The sequence below is a fragment of the Zingiber officinale genome, chromosome 11A (assembly GCF_018446385.1).
Source record: "Zingiber officinale cultivar Zhangliang chromosome 11A, Zo_v1.1, whole genome shotgun sequence".
Classification (NCBI taxonomy): domain Eukaryota; kingdom Viridiplantae; phylum Streptophyta; class Magnoliopsida; order Zingiberales; family Zingiberaceae; genus Zingiber; species Zingiber officinale.
The window spans coordinates 75,134,262-75,144,585 of NC_056006.1; the positions used below are offsets into that span (position 1 = coordinate 75,134,262).

At 37.7% G+C, this 10,324-nt stretch overlaps 1 long non-coding RNA gene across 2 annotated transcripts; it reads left to right on the plus strand.

Moving 5' to 3' along the window:
- The first annotated feature begins 750 nt into the window (after positions 1 to 750).
- Positions 751 to 2,822, plus strand: LOC122031946. Of its 2 annotated transcripts, none has more exons than XR_006125904.1 (3): positions 751 to 1,006; positions 1,359 to 1,547; positions 2,760 to 2,822. It is a non-coding gene; the product is annotated as an uncharacterized LOC122031946 (long non-coding RNA). The 2 variants fall into 2 exon arrangements; XR_006125905.1 differs by having other exon boundaries at positions 1,359 to 1,468; positions 2,760 to 2,819.
- The last annotated feature ends 7,502 nt before the right edge of the window (positions 2,823 to 10,324 follow it).

Sequence of the window (10,324 nt, forward strand, 5' to 3'; positions counted from 1 at the left end):
CGTATTTATTGATTGTATCCATTTTCTCATTTTTAACTTTTAAATTCGAATTTATTTTAATGTTTGACTTATTTATGTCTAAATGCTCACTTAATTTTAAATTTTTTGAATTAATTAAATTATTTGAATTTATTTTGTAACGACCCAATTTTCCCTATTTCAAGTTCTAAAAGTCCATAAAAATATTTAGAAATACTTTTAGAATATTCTAGAGATTTTTAGAAATTTTTAGAGTATTTTTACGTAATTTTTGGAGGTCATTTAGTAGGGTTAAAAAAAAAGAAAGAAATTAAAAAAAAAACGTTGAAGGTGAGATTCGAACCCACGACCTTGGGTCGGACTGACCCAAGCAAAACAAACCCAACTAACCGGTCTGCAGTTGTTTTGTGATTAAGAAGGGAAGCGAATATATTTAAGCAGTAAGGAAAAACGGAAATAAATTGAAACAAAATGGCATGGCTGGGGATTTGAACCTGTGGCTTTTGGCTTGGATAAAGCTCGGCTGACCAGCTGCGCCAGCGGTCACTGCTAATTAGATAGGCAGCGACAAATATATAAGGTATAGTTAGAACGTTTAAAATAAATTGGAAATAAAAGTGCGCGGCTGAGGGTTCGAAGCCGAGGCCTTTGACCCGAGCAAAACCCGCCTTACCAGCTGTGCTGGCGGCAATTATTAAATAAGGAAAGAGTGAATAATACTTAAGCAGTAGTTAGATAATAAGAACCCTAGTTATAAGAAGAGAACTTAGGTATTTTCCCGTGACCGAAAATTTCCTCACCCCTCTTCTGTTCTCGCGACGGCGTCGCGACTTCTGCTCGGGCGAAAGAAGCGACGGGGCTAGGTTTTTTCTCTCCGGCGCCGGCGAAGGGCTTTTTCGGCGGGTCCTCAACCGTGTGTGACTACCATCGTCGAGGAGGATCTGTGGGCGCAAGAAGAAGCCGAAAACTCAAGTTATCCGAACCCTAGAATCCTTCATATTCTTCGATTGTAAGTTAAAGAAGCAAGGTGAGTTGCTTCTCACCTGCAGTAGGAGTAGTTCCGCGATTTTGCCTTCTTCATTTCCTTTCCGAGCATGAACAATCCTCCTTGTGGCATTGGTTTAGAGTTTTCTCTTGTTGTTTTTGGGTTCTGTCGTGAGGTTAAAAAGGGTTGTGTAGATCTGGTAGTTAGAAGCATACATGCCTATGCTTCCAGAGGATATGTTCTGGTATTTTTGTTCTATAACGAGAAGCACTGTACTTCACATTCTTTATTGTTCTAGAGTATTAGTTCTTGGGTATTTTAGTTCTTCGCTGTAGCATATTTGATTAACATGTGTTTTAGTTTCATTAAGGAAATTTTGTTTGCCTTCTTGCAGATCAGTTGATAGCAATTCATCCTATTAACAGTACGTTGGTATCCCTTTGGTATCTGCAGCAGGCATGAACAGCCATTTGGGGCTGAGAATGATTCCTTTTGAAGCTTACTGTTAAGTTCTGTTGTGCATATTCATGGGCAAGAACAGCCACCAATTCATAGCAGTTTAGATCCTTTTTGTGTTGAGTTAGTAAGCATGATATTCTGTTAATTCCATGCAACGATGATTCCTTTATTTTCTAGATTCCTTTGTTATTAGAATAACATGAGCAAATTTTCAGTTTAACTAGCATTTTAGTTAGATGTTCCTTTGTAATTAACTAGCACGAATAGCAATATTGTACATTACAAGTTTGATTTTCTTGCTGGTTTACTAATCATGAACTAGACAACTTGTATGAAAGTAAGCAGTTTAGGCTTCTTTAAGTTCCAGCAAGTTAAATCTTTTGTTATCATGCTAGTATTCAGTTTTAAGATCTTATTTTTGGCCATTTAATGTTAAGCAGGCAGAATTAGATTTTTCTTGCTACTACACAAGCATGTTAAACTTTTCTAGAAGATTATGAGAAGTAATAAGTAAGAAAAGACCAAGGTCTTAAACTTGATCCTAAATTTCAGCATTTGAGGATTAGCAGCACGCAAGGTGCTTGAAGAAATGCCAAGGCATTTTATTATGAGAAGTATTTAAAGATAAAAAGTATTTTACTTTTAAAGGGCATGTACCGGACACAAGGTCCAAGGGATGGGCTCCAAGTTGCCCCTAGGCACAAGGCCTAGAAGTATCTTAGTAGTTTCGGGATTAGCTACCTCGATTCTTATTAAGAATGCGCGCTAAGTGGTACAATACCGGGCCCAAAAAAAGTTTATTATTATTTTGAAGTATTAAAGTATAAGTTTTGAAACAAATGAAACAAGCTTCAAATATGTTTAGAATTAGAAAGTTTAGTTTCTTGTTGTTTGAAGCATTCAGTAGTAGTTTTATTTGTTTCTTGCTATTAGATTATTCAGCATGTTTAGTTTTATTTGTTTTCAGCATGCTGTTATAGTTTTATTCTTATGAGCATGTTTAGCTTTACATGTTTAGTAGTTTTACATGTTTAGTAGTTTTACATGTTTAGTAGCTTTACATGTTTAGTAGTTTTACATGTTTAGTAGCTTTACATGTTTAGTAGCTTTCCATGTTTAGTATGCTTCTCTTATTGGTTTATGAGCATATTTAGCTATACAATGATTAGCATTTCAGTTAGCATGATTTCCTTTGCTATTTATGAGCATGAGTAATTTTATATGTTAGCATTCAGTTTTAGTATGTTTTTATTTATATACATGCATATCGAGTTTTTGTGAGTAGATAACGCTCACTAATCTTTATGCTTATAGACTGCATTTCCTCCTACTGCAGATAAAGGGAAAGAAAAGATACAATGAAGGAAGGCGACAAGGAGATGCAAGAGGAGTGTGTGATGTGTGGACTATGGAGGTCCTTGGGACTTAGCTAAAGAACTCATTTAGTTAAGAATTTGTTTAGTTTAATTTCTTATTAAGTTGATAAGAAAATTATGTAGTAAGAAGTTATGTTTTCGGTTTTTCATTATCTGCATGATTTGAATTATTAAACTGCGTGGTTGTGGTTAGTTTCATTTCTTATTAAATTGCGTGGTTGATTGAAGTATATTTCCAGCCGCCTGTGGCTGAGTATATTATGGTTGTATTATGGAAAATGGTCACCGGTACAGGGGAGATTCTGTCGAAATTTTTCGGTAGGGTTTTCCTAGATATTTTTAATAAACCGGTTAAGTAGAGTTAGCAGATAAGTAACGGTCACTCTTAGAGAGTAGTAGTAGTAGTAAGAAGGGTGGTCGTTACATATTTGGTCATTGTTCCGTTTGACTAAGTCAAGGTTGATGCCAAATTGATCAGAGTCTTGATTGACTTGATCAGAGTCTAGATTATTTTGTGATTTTGAATTTAAATCATTTATATTTAGATTATCATGCACCATACTTGGAATAATTTCATACTTATTTGAATCATTATGCTGATTATTTAAGTTACTATTAGTAAGGGCATTTTGGTAAATATTACTAACCTTGAGTGCAACCCCTAATTCAGTAGGCTTCTCCGTTGGATTTGACTCGAGTCCGGATTAAACTTTAACTTGATCTTCTAGCTCCATCGACGTTTCGTGAAGCTTGATCAACTGGGTCCATAACTCATATGCATTCTTGTATTTTTCTAGTCTGCATAAAATATTGTTAGGTAAAACATTACAAATAATTTTACTTACATTTCTGTTCAGTTCTGATTCCTGAGAAGGTTTCCTCAATATTAGCACATTATCAAAATCTAAGCTTCCTAAGAAACATTCCATTCTTCACCTCCAGTAGTTAAAATCTTCTTGATCGTATGGTAGTGGTTCGAGGGGGTTCCATCCTTCTTGAATAGACATTGTTCTTGCACACAAAGAAACACACAGAAAGATCCCAAGACTTGGTCTTGGATTAGCAGTGCTGAAAAAATAGTATTTCACTAATTTCAAAAAAATAAAAAAATAATAATAAAAAATATTATTTCAAATTTTTAAAAATGTAATATTTTGTCAATACTAAGCAATGGTGAAAAGATGATGATGTATTTTTTGAAACCAGTTTTGGAGGGAAAAAATGAAAGACATTTTATTTTAAGAACGAACGATATCTAATTTTTTAAAAAGAACCCCCTTTGTCTTATTGGTGGTTGCACCAAATCAGAACGGTACCTGCTCTGATACCACTTGTTGGATCATAGACGTTCGATAGAGGGGGGGTGAATATCGATTAACAAAAATTATTGAGAATACGCAGCGGAAATAGAAAGCAATGCTTAACACAGACCAATTTTACTTGGTTTGGAGCCTTTATCGACTCCTACTCCAAGGCCCGCACTCGTTGAGTGCTTTCGTTGGGCAATCACTAATAGTTCATAAATAGAATTACAATATCAAGTACAAGAACTATTAAAAGATAATACCGACAATAATAAGAAAGAACACTTGAATCGCGGGTCATCGGAAGAGCTTCGCAGCGTCGCAGGAGCACCAGAGATTGAATTCAGAGTTGTTGTTGGAGCTCCGCCTTTGACCCTCCTTATATAGGAGGCTCGGGACGCCGGGAACCTTCATGGCGCCTCGACCATGATGTAGCCGACCCAACCAGGAGGCTACACGTGGCGACGACGCAAGGAGGATAAACTTTGCCTCCGGGGGCCCAGATCCCTTCCGGGCGCCCGGATCCCCTCTGGGCGCCCGGACCACCTTTCTTCAGAAAACTCCTTCTCCTGCAAGACAAGGTTAGTCCGAGGCAAATATATAATGTATATCCTGCAAAACAAAGTATTAGCACAGTTTATAATTTTAACATAAAGAGTATGACTTAGATTCCTTTTTTCCGAGACCGGAATCTAGTCACGATCTCAACTTAAATTTCCGAAATGGATCTAAGTTGGATCGACGCCTAAGTTCCCTTCTCGGGGACGCGCCCTCACAGTCACTCCCCCTCTAGTGACTTACCTGCCAGACGTCCGGTCAGCCCTTCTACCCGTCTGGACTTCGTGCCAGCTATCCGGTCAGCCTGTCGACCTAGTTGGACTTCGTGCCAAATGTTCGGTCAGCCCGTCGACCCATTTGGACTTCGTGCCAGCTATCCGATCGGCCCGTCGACCTAGCTGGGCTTCGTGCCAGACATCCGGTTAGCCCGTCGACCTGTTTGGGCTTCTCCTGCACACTCGGTCAGAGCGTTATATCAACAACAAAACTAACTTAACCTAATTTGTCATTCATCAAAACCTAGGTTAGACCGTTAGTGCTAACAACACCAACAGCTTCTTCTTCTAAATCTTCTTCAACCGCCCGGAATAAGGGGAGTTTGTTCCTTGCTTTTATTTTTGCTTAATACATTTCTTTAGTTTCATATTTACATTTGCAATTTGTTTTCATACTTTGTATTTTGTTTAGTTTTCATAGCATGTCATTTTGAATAAATTTTCCATGGAATTTTTCTAATAATATTTTTAAGATGGTAAAAGTTTCTTAAATTTGACCATCAATTTTAGGTCATTTGACATGATTGGATGCTTTACTTACATGATATTGGTTAGTGTGGTGGTATATTCTATTTTGATTAGTTGAGCTTGATTGCATGAAAATTACCTAGAGAGGACCACTTTAAGCCTATACTCTATTATATTTTTGTGTGGCATGCACTCATAGCAATTAAACTCTAGAACTTGCTTTGCTTCTTTTCAAAGTCACAATAGGATATGTATGCATGGAAATGAAGGATATTGTCATTTTTGTTCCCTTATAATTTCTAATTTCTTTCCTCACAATGTTCTTTAAGCATTCTCATCTAGCATTCTAACTTTAGATCACCGTTGCTTGTCATTCTTTTATTGAGAGTTTTGGTTGAATCCTTGATGAATTAGATTTGTAAGATGGATTAAGGTTTAAGTGTGGGCGAGGGAGTTTGCAAGTGTTTGGAAATCTTGATGATTGTGGATGATTGCATACCCTTGCTGTTGATGCTTGATACATATAATGTGTAGTAATTAAAGCTGGAATTTGAAGGTTATGTTCTTTGGTTTTGTTTTGGTTAGTTGTATTGTTAATTATGTTATATTCACAAGAGTTGAGATTATGGAAGAAGTTGTGTAATGCATCAATATCATGTGGGAACCTGAGAAACAAAGAAGCAGTTGGAATTGAAATGTCTTAACAAATCAGGTTATGATTTCTTGGGAAATGCATTCTGTTTTATGTCAATGCAGTATTTGAGAATCACACTAAATTGTCATGATCTACATATTAAATTCAGAAGACTATGGACATGTAGATGGTATCACTTGGGCCATTGAAGAACCTTTGTTTAATGTCAATTATCAAGGATGCTAATTTGAAATCTTCACAACTTAAGCTGGTAACTACAGTAAGCTGTAGATTGCTGAAGCTAAATCAATGAAACTATAAAGTTGTGAAATTAATGTATCAATCTCGGTTTGTTTTGCTAATTTCTTGCTACAAGTTCCTGACTAGTTAAACACTTAGGTGGAACTCTTAGTTATACAATTTCAAATGGTAATATCTCTTTTACAATGAACTAAATACTAAGCTGCAGATTCTGATAAGTGAGGAAATCAGAGTGCTTGAAGGTGGTTACTGAAATTGACAAATTCATTTTAGTGCTGGAATCATTCTAAGATGGTGTGGCTGCTAGGATATGTTTTGTGCCAATTGTTGGTGCTATTCTTGATCAGCATTGTAGTTGTCTCATAGCTCAAGAATTCTCCAGGATATGAGATGAAACTACCTTAATTTACAGATTTTGAAACTGCATAGCTTCACTACAGTCCTAGTAATCAGAGGTTGCTGTAAAATTTAGTTTTAAGCAGTTGTTTGCAATTTAGAATACCTGCATTTGACAGCAAGGATACAACCTACAGGCTATTTCAAGAAGGGAAGTGAACAACAGTGTTTGTAAACTGTCTAATTTTGTTCAGTAAATTGATATCAGAAAAGGAAATGAAGAAAAAAACAGAGAAGGAAGGGACTTTCATAAATCTAGTGTGTCATCACTACAAGAAAAACCCTCATAGGCATCGGTGGAACAACAACAGTTTTAAGCAAAAACCGATGTCTTTGAGTATTTTACATCGATTTTTTCAAAAACCGATGTCTATGAGCGCAGATTTCCGCTCATAGACATAAGTTTTTTAGCCGATATCTATGAGTGCATTTTTTTTTGTTAATAGACACCGGTTTTGATAGCGGTTTTTAAAACCCGATGTTAATGAACCAAAAAAAATAATTTAATTTTTCCACCAGCCAAAATTTACAACACTTTACAAAGTTCCCTCCAAACCTAAACTAATATCGCGCCCCTTCTCTCACCCTAAACCTCCGCATTCCAGGCGGAAATCAACTAGTTGCTGAGTCTCATCATCAACACCTTCTACTCCAACAAGGAGATCTTCCTGCGCGAGCTGATTAGCAACGCCTAGGATGTGAGACATCGCTGCTTTCCATGTTGCTGCTCCCGTTTTTTTCCCGTGTTGTCGTTGCTGAAGCAAATCGTGTGACTGCAAGCACTCGATAAGATCTGGTTCGAGGGTCTCACCGACAAGAGCAAGCTGGACGCCCAGCCGGAGCTCTTCATCCGCCTCGTGCCTGACAAGGCGAACAAGACGCTTTCCATCATCGACAGCGGCATCGGCATGACCAAAGCTGGTAATTTCTCTTCTCCGCACCTTGTCGGGATGATGCCGCCGTCCCGACGAACGCTCAAGGTAATGTAGTCCGAGAAATGCCCTAATTTTTGGCTCCTCACGCTTACGATCACTTTTCCTAGCAGCCCGTAGGCGGTCGGCAGAAGAGGCGGAGAGCTTGAGCAAGAGGTAGGGAATGGCTTATATAGTGACGTCTGTTCTTTCTTCTTCTTATTTTCTTGTTAAGGTTTATTTCTGATCTTGTTTTCGCCTCTCACTCGGTTTGATTTGAGTTCCATGGTGAGAAAATTGTCGTTTTGTTTTCCTCCCATTATCAACTTCCTTGATATGACGAGAAGAAACAAACTTACAAATCGCCCCGTTATCGTTTTGATCTTCATTTCACTCACTCGGTTTCATCGTGTTGATCTGCGTTTGATCTTCGATTTCTCTGCGATTTTTCTGGTAAGAACCCTAATCTGCTCGTGGTTTGTTTGATCTGCGATTTCTCTAGTTAGAATCCTATAATCTGTTAGTGGTTGATCTGCGATTTCTCTGGTAAGAAGCCTATAATCTATTAGTGGTTGATCTACATTTCTTTGCGTAATCTGTTCGTGGTTGATCTGCGATTTTTCCGGTAAGAACCCTAATCTGGTTTCATCGTGTTGATCTGTTATTTCTCCGCTTGATCTACGATTCGTGAGCTCACCGTGGTTGATCTGTGATTTCTCAGCGATTTTTTGGGTAAGAACCCTAATCTTTTCGTGGTTTCATCGTGTTAATCTGTGTTTGATTTGCGATTTCTCTGGTAAGAACCCTCATCTGTTCGTGGTTGATCTGCTATTTCTCTTCGTGATCTGTGACTTCTCTGGTAAGATCTGCGTTTTCTCTGTGTGATTTGTGATTTCTCTGTAAGAATCTAATCTGTTCGTGGTTGATCTTCGATTTCTCTGCATGATCTTCAATTTATTTGCACGATCTATGATTTCTCTGGTAAGATCCCTAATCTGTTCAGGTTTCATTGTCTGCGATTTCTCTGCATGATCTGCGATTTCTCTGGTAAGAACCCTAATATGTTTGTGGTTGATCTGCGTTTGATCTGTGATTGCTCTGGTAATAACCCTAATCTGTTCGTGGTTTCATCGTGTTGATCTGTGTTTGATCTGCGATTTCTCTGCGTGATCTTCGATTTCTCTGGTAAGAACCCTAATCTGTTCGTGGTTTATCTGCATTTGATCTGCGATTTCTCTCTGTGATATGCGATTTCTCTGGTAAGAACCCTAATCTGTTCGTGGTTGGTCTGCGATTTCTCTGCGCGATCTGTGATTCTCTGGTAAGAACCCTAATCTCTTCGTGATTTCATTATGTTGATCTTCCATTTCTCTGCGTCATCTGCTATTTCTCTGTTCGTGCACCTTTTGTTATTTGTAAAATAATGGATTCAGAGATCTTGTTTATTTTATTATAGAAACAAGCAATGGGTTAGTGCACACATTGTAATGAGGAATGCGCCGCCATATATCGGGATCCTGACGACAATCATTTGTAAGTTTGTTTTGTATATATTCGTTTGTTTTGATCTTGATATGACTCGAGTTCTGCACATATCTTCAAGATTATTACTCTGCCTTGTGTGTATCATCATTATCATATGTTCTGCACATGTTGTGTTTGTCAAAATTTCACACTCGTCGGTAACTTTGATTTGCTCTTCAATTAAATCGGATGGATTGTTCATTTAGTCGATGGATTCTTCCCCTTTTTGCCTCATTGGATTGCTAAGGCTCGTAATGTTGTTTTGCAGCATGGGCATTTAGGATTTATGCTCTCATGTTATGATGCTGAAGTTAGCTACGATGGCCGCACTGACACTTTTCTGGCAAGGTATGCAGACAATTGCTCTCATTTGAATTCAAAATATGTTACATGGCGTGCGTTATTCATTCTTCTCGACTTGTAGATATCCACCACATGGAAGAAGAACTGTGGTCATAGAAGAAGTTGACCATAATATATATATACTCTATGATCATATGTATAAGAGGCTTTCTTTAATGTATATGAAAATGCATATTATAAACATTACAGTCTTTGTTCAAATTAGTGCCTCTTTTACATTCTCAAAAAGACTCTTTCAGGCACAAGGAAGAAGAAGAGCTTCTGAATCTTTGTTTCTTCCACGTTCAGACAGCTATGGAATCAGCTTTGGTAACTGCTATGGCTCGCATCATGGGCGAGAAGGTGGCAATTCTCATCCGACGCAACAAGAACGTCAAGGAAATAACTAATATTGAAGAGAAGATGGAGAAGCTCAAGGAGTTGTTGCTGATTGTTAACATGGTGATCCAAGATGTTGAGTCCCGCCCTTTCACTTATGATGTGAAGATCTTGACAAGGAAGCTCAGGTACTTGGTCTACGATCTCGAGGATGTTGTGGATTGCTATAACACTGAAGTCTTGCGCAAGCAGAGATCAAGAGCTTCTTTTAGGTCGGTGAATGATTTCTTCTCTTCTAATAACCAAATTTTGTTTAAGAGTAGGCTAGGCAGCATGGTAAAAGCTGTAACATGGATTCAATTTTACTGCAAAAGTCAAAGCTTTTGAATTTGTCACAAGGCAATTTTGTGATGGAAATCGACATTTAGATCAGTATAGGTTGATAAAACTTGATCAGTATAGGTTGATAAAACTTGAAAATATGGATATTAGTAGTGATATAGTCGTGCATAA